Source organism: Neomonachus schauinslandi, chromosome 4 (assembly GCF_002201575.2).
Source record: "Neomonachus schauinslandi chromosome 4, ASM220157v2, whole genome shotgun sequence".
In the NCBI taxonomy this organism is placed as follows: domain Eukaryota; kingdom Metazoa; phylum Chordata; class Mammalia; order Carnivora; family Phocidae; genus Neomonachus; species Neomonachus schauinslandi.
This window is the reverse complement of record NC_058406.1, coordinates 104,906,703-104,913,163: the sequence shown is the minus strand read 5'-3', so window position 1 is coordinate 104,913,163 and position 6,461 is coordinate 104,906,703. Positions and strand designations below refer to the sequence as shown.

Here is a 6,461-nt window from a genome sequence, read left to right as displayed (position 1 = left end):
TAGGTATTTTATTGTAGGCTGCTGTCATATAATAAATATGTAATTTATAAATAAATAATAAAATAATTACCCTTGTGAAATAGAAATTTATGAAAATTCAGAGAGGTAGATGTTAAGGACTGACAAAAGAAGTTTATATGTATGGCACCTGTTATAGGGATAAGCTTTTGTACAGGCTTCAAATTTAGTTCTCCTTTGAACATTCACAGGTTCATTAAAAGTGGTTTAGAAAACAATCCAAAGATTCGTGGCATTACAAAATGTAACAGGCTTTCTGGGGTCTGAAGGGATTCTTACTTGAAGATACCCCAGTCAGCAGGGAGTCATGTTAAGCCTTCTGCAGACAGAATCGTTTCAAGTCTGTAGCTGCCTAGGAAACCTTCACCCAGTGGAGCTTGGGTTCCAGCAGGAGTTGTTGAAGGACTTTCTTCAGAGTGGCAACACTGGAGGAACCAGATATGACACTCATTAGAGCCAGGCCGGCTTGTGGGTGCGCCGATGGGTTGTGTCTTAGGTCCATGGGGCCAGAATGAGAGGCAGTGCAGCCCATATTTATTATTTTAAAGCCTACCTTTTTTCACTTAACAACGTATTTTTATTATTTTTTTTATTTTATTTTATTTTATTTTTTTTTTAAAGATTTTATTTATTTATTTGACAGAGAGAGAGATAGCCAGAGAGGGAACACAAGCAGGGGGAGTGGGAGAGGGAGAAGCAGGCTTCCCGCTGAGCCGGGAGCCCGATGCGGGGCTCGATCCCAGGACCCCGGGATCGTGACCTGAGCCGAAGGCAGACGCTTAACGACTGAGCCACCCAGGTGCCCCCAACGTATTTTTATTTTTCTACAGTATGTCTTAATGACTAGTTGTACCTCAGTATAGTGAATCATTTCTCTACTGCTGATAATTTACATTGCCTTTTCCTCTGCTCTTACAAAATTTTTGCGGTAAACACCCTTATACATAAGCTTGTAAATACTGCCAATTGTTTTCTTAGCCTAAATTCCTAGAAGCAGGATCCCTGAATCTCAGCACATTCATCACATTCTGTCCACAGGCAAGGACACAGGCTCTAGAGTCTGACCACTTAGGATTGTCATCCAGCTCTGCCACCAGCCGGCTGAATGGCCTTTGGAGGAAGATCTTGCAGAACCAAGTTTCCTTCCTTGTGAATGTGGATATTAACAGTACCTCCTTTATTGAATTGCTATGACACCCAAGTGGCCTAATACATGGTAAGCCCTTAGATCCTGGCCTGGCCCACAGTGAGTACAAAATTCTTGGCTGTCATCATTATTATTATAGTTATGGGTGCCAACATGTCATCCTGAAAGAGTGTCCCAATTTTAACTCCAACAGGCATTGTATGGGAGCATTCATTTCCACACACCTTTGTCAATGCTAGGTATTACCATTCCTCTTATTATTTCATTGTTTGCCAACCTGATAAGCAAACTTGTTGCTTTTATTTTACTTCTTTGATTACTAGTGATAAACTTTTTTTTGATGTCTTAGTATTTATTCATTAGTGAATTACCTATTCATGATTTTTTTTGTTTTGGCTAAATTGCTCATCTTTTTCTTTATGGATTTCTTTAATATATTAATAATGGATATTACCTTTTGCTGGTCATGTATGTTGTAAATGTATTTTTTCCAAGTTTTTTTTGGTGCTATTTAATTTTGTTTCTACTTGTAGACACAGAAATTGTATTTTTTTGTTGTTCTTGCCTATTATGCTTGTATACTGAAAAGACTACCATGAGATAAGTTGTCTGTATTTTTCCAAATTTTTAAAGATTTTATTTATTTTTAGAGAGAGAGAGAGAGTGGGTGAGAGAGGGAACACAAGCAGGGGGAGAGGCAGAGGGAGAATCAGACTCCCCACTGAGCAGGGAGCCTGATGTGGGACTTGATCCCAGGATGCTGGGATCATGATCTGAGCCGAAGGCAGATACTTAACTGACTGAGCCATCCAGGCACCCCTGTATTTTTCCAATTTTTTAAAAATATTTTTTTATTTTTACTTTTTGAATTCAAATGAAATTAATTTGAAATTTTTATAGTTAATTTCCCCACTTTTTTGTTTTATTATTTATTAATTAATTATTATACACTAAATTATATATTTTGGTTTGTTCCTTGGTTATCTACTCTTTGCCATTAATCTCTGTCTTTTCCTATGCTTGTATTTTAAATTGTTTAGAGCTTTATAAAATACTTTAATATCTGTTGATACAAGTCCACTTTTCATTAATTTTTTTAGAAATATTTTCTCAGCTATTATCATCTTATTATTTCCATAAATAAACTCTGGAATAATTTGTTACTGCTAAGAAGAAAAATGATTTAGATTAACATTCCATCCATTTTATAAATTAACTTGGGGAGAATTGATATTTTTACTGTTTGTACTTTCCTACCTAGAAACGTGGAAGTTATTTCTTATTTCATCAAGGTATTTTAAAATAAATTGTTTCAGATTTACAGAAAAGTTGCAAAGATAGTACAGCATTTCTGTTTACCCTGCACACAGTTTTCCCTATTGTTAAGGTCTTGCATTATTGCAGTACATTTGTCACAACTAATGAACCAATATCAATATATGTTACCAACAACTAATGTCCATACTCAATTTGTCCATCTCATTTGTTTACTCCTAATGTCCTTTTTCTGCCCCAGCATCTCATCCAGGATACCACATTAGTCACCGTGTCTCCTTGGGCTCTCTAGACTGTGGTGGTTTCTCAGACTTTCCTTGTTTTATATGACCTTGACCACTTTGACGAGTACTGGTCAGGTAGAATACTCCTCAGTTTGGGTTTGTCTTTTTTTTTTTTTTTATGATTAGACTAGACATTGTTTTTTAGGTCATGGGAGCTAGAGCAAAAAGGAAAGCAGAATAAGTTACAGAGGTCTTGTTTTCCTCAAAGGAGACTTAAAAAAAAAAAAGAAGTGTCTCTCAGTGGGACCTTACAGAAGAGGCATCATCAAGTGACAAGGAACACCCAGTCTCCAGGAAAAGTGTGGTAACATACAGAAATAGTTTCCATGTTCCCCTTTTTCAAAGACATGCAGAAAATTCCGGGTCAGCAAATAACATTTTGGTTCAAGGAAGGTCACTTTTTGAGCAGCTAGGTTAATACATTTTACTTTTGAGTCTTGTACTGATCTAACTTGTCTCCTAGATAGAACTTAGAGGACAGGAGTGATTAGATAACAACTTCCTCTGACTACCATTCCAGTGTTAGGAGTAAACGCCGACAGTCAAACTGTCCAGGTTCAAGTCCTGGCTCCACCTCCTCACTAGTGCTCTGACTTTGATATCTCTAAACTGTAGAGTCCTGGTCTCAGATGGAGGAAGCCATAGACTCTACTATAGAGAGCTGTGCAGCACTACATGAGCAGCAATGTTGGTTATGGTCATCATTAGAATTCTCTTGGGATGAGCCTTCTGGACCCCTGAGTGAGAAGATACCCTCTCAGATACATGCTTAAAGAGCTGGTGACTGTATTTGCACAGGATTTGGAAACCAGAGAAGCAGGGAGCAGGTTTGACAATCTGTTATGAAATCTGAGAAGTCAAACCAGTGCTCTGAACCTGCAGGGCAGGAATCCTGCCTCTGTATGGAGCCAGGCTTTTGGAGCCACCTGCAGGTAAGGCTGAGTTTTCTTTAGGAAGCCCCTTAGGCTCAGCTCTAACCTTTATGGAGGTCTTTCACTGAGTCCCCAGTCTTCTGTCCCACAGCACAGGCAGAATTAATTTGTCCTGAAAACAAAAAGTTTGATGACAGGAATACCTTGGCAAGGTTCCCTTGGTCCTAAGCCAAGTAGCTTCTCTCAGGACCCCTTGGTTTTGAATTAGCTGCAAAATGGCCTCCCACCCTTTCTGGTACAATGTATAAGTCTGCTTCATGGAATTACTGAGTCAAATGAATTTTGGAGAAAATTTGCCAAAGACAGCCATTTTCAGTAATGACCAATTACTATTTCTCCATACTCTCTGGTGGTAATTACAGTTAGACCCTGGTCCCTTGAGGCCTACCTGAATCATGATGTAGAACTGCATCATGCATCTTCCAACTCTGCCTGGCCTGAAGATATAAGTTCATTACATCCCAAAGTGCTCTTGCATTATTAGCATAGTTATGAAGGGGATGCTAAAACATTGTCATACTTACTAATATTTGGAAATATTACAGTTAAATTGAGATTTGAATGTTGCCAAACATTAAGGACTGAGCACTTACCTGAAACTTATTTAGTGCCTGAGCTCATGGCTGACTTTGACCTTAGAGACTGAATCATATTTGTGTTTTGGGTCTTTGCCTGCACTTGGAGTCAATGTATTCATTCTCTGATGTTCAGAACTTTATGAGCTGGACAAGAGCTCTGTGGACATACCTTCATCTTGTAAACCAAGACACTGAGGACACAGGTGATTTCCACATAGCTCATACGTACCAGGAATTTGAGGTCAAGCTGAAGGGTTACAGCTCTTTTTTTTTTTAAGTCACAGCTCAATTATATCTACTTTCTTGAATTAACTTCCTCACCTACATGGGCAAAGTTGCTCACTTGGCCACCTTTAAGTCTAAGCATTTTTCTAACATTGTATTTCTTTCATCATATTGTGTTTTCTTTTCTTTGTTTCTGTGTTAGCCTCTCCCAGTAGACTTTGAGCCCCCTGAGGACAGCAACTTTGTCTTATTCTTCTCTGAATTCCTAGGGTCTGGCTCAGTGCCAGCCATAGCAGGTTCCCATAAGATGTGTGTATTGAATGAATGAACAGGCCAATGGAGACACCATGCCAGTTTCATGAGCAATATTCATATTTAATTGTCAGGCATTCTTTATGCCAGGGATTTGTTTCATATATGTGTGGGTGATTTCCCACTCCAGGGTTCCTCCTGACTCATGCTTAGAGCCATTGGATGTGTCTAGAGGGCATCTAGTACAATCTGTTATTTTCACAGGTAAGGGGGCTCAACATGCTTTATATACCTGGCTCTTGTCCACCCCAGAGCTGGAACAGAGGGCAGCAAATGAGACTGATGATTTGATTCCAGATGAAGCTGAAACAGAATAATCTTTTTATACAGTTGAGTCCATGGGTGGAATAGCTAATGAGACTCACCCACTTTTAGCTTTTGAAACATCTTGAGCTATGGGCACCAAGGTGGATTTGTCACCTGGATATTCCAGTAGAAGCTATGATAATTATCAGCTGGTCCTCCTTTTTGCTGCCTCACATCCGGCCCTTTTCACAGCCTGCCAAAACTCACCTTGCACAACTGTCCTCTTCTTTCAAATACACACAAGGCAACTCATTCTATGAGTCAGCTCTGCTGGGCTGTGTTATCAGTCAAGTGGATGTGGCCTTGGGGGTGTCACCTCGGGTCTGGAGAGCTGGGGGCAGGGTGGGAAACTGGAGCATGGTGGCCCTGATGAAGGCTTTACCAGGGGTGTGTGAACATGGGACGGGCCACATTTACAGTCATGTGATACCATCCCCTGTTCTTTTTTTTTTTTAAAGATTTTATTTATTTATTTGAGAGAGAGAATGAGATAGAGAGAGAGAGCATGAGACAGGGGAGGGTCAGAGGGAGAAGCAGACTCCCTGCCGAGCAGGGAGCCCGATGCGGGACTCGATCCTGGGACTCCAGGATCATGACCTGAGCCGAAGGCAGTCGCTTAACCAACTGAGCCACCCAGGCACCCAAGAGATGCGCTGCCATCAGGCCATTAGGGCCATAGGCCCATCCCCTGTTCTTGACCCCCTCTTAACCTCTGATACAAAAATTCTTGAATTTAAGATTGGGTCAAGGTAAATGTAGGTGATAGTGTTGGTGATAGGTATATTAAGCTGCAATGATAGACAGACTGGGAGTGTCAGAATCAATGTTTTGGCCCAGCCTGGGTTAGACCTCAGCTGAGTGTTCAGTATATGGGTGGGAAAATCCTTGCCATATTTTAGACTGACCTCTTTAACACATGAATAGTTTAGTCAAGTTTGTGTGTGTTTCATTTGTTTTTTATACGATATCTTCTTTGTCTTTTTTTTTTTTTAAGATTTTATTTATTTATTTGAGAGAGAGAGAATGAGAGACATAGAGCCTGAGAAGCAGACTCCCTGCTGATCAGGGAGCCCAATGTGGGACTCGATCCTGGGACTCCAGGATCATGACCTGAGCTGAAGGCAGTCGCTTAACCAACTGAGCCACCCAGGCACCCCTTCTTTGTCTTTTTTTTAAAGATCTTATTTATTTATTTGAGTGAGCGAGAGAGCGAGAGAGTGAGAGAGAGCATGAGTGGGGTGGAGGATCAGAGGGGAGGGAGAAGCAGACTCCCTGCTGAGCAGGGAGCATGATGTGTAGCTCTATCCCAGGATCCCGGGATCATAATCTGAGCCCAAGCCACCCAGGTGGCCCCATCTTTTTTTTTTTTTTAATAAACACTTCT

General features: G+C 40.5%; 1 pseudogene; it reads right to left on the bottom strand.

Annotated features, from left to right (window-relative positions):
• Positions 1-253: 253 nt before the first annotated feature.
• On the bottom strand, positions 254-520 carry LOC110578459 (annotated as a pseudogene).
• Between the last annotated feature and the right edge of the window lie 5,941 nt (positions 521-6,461).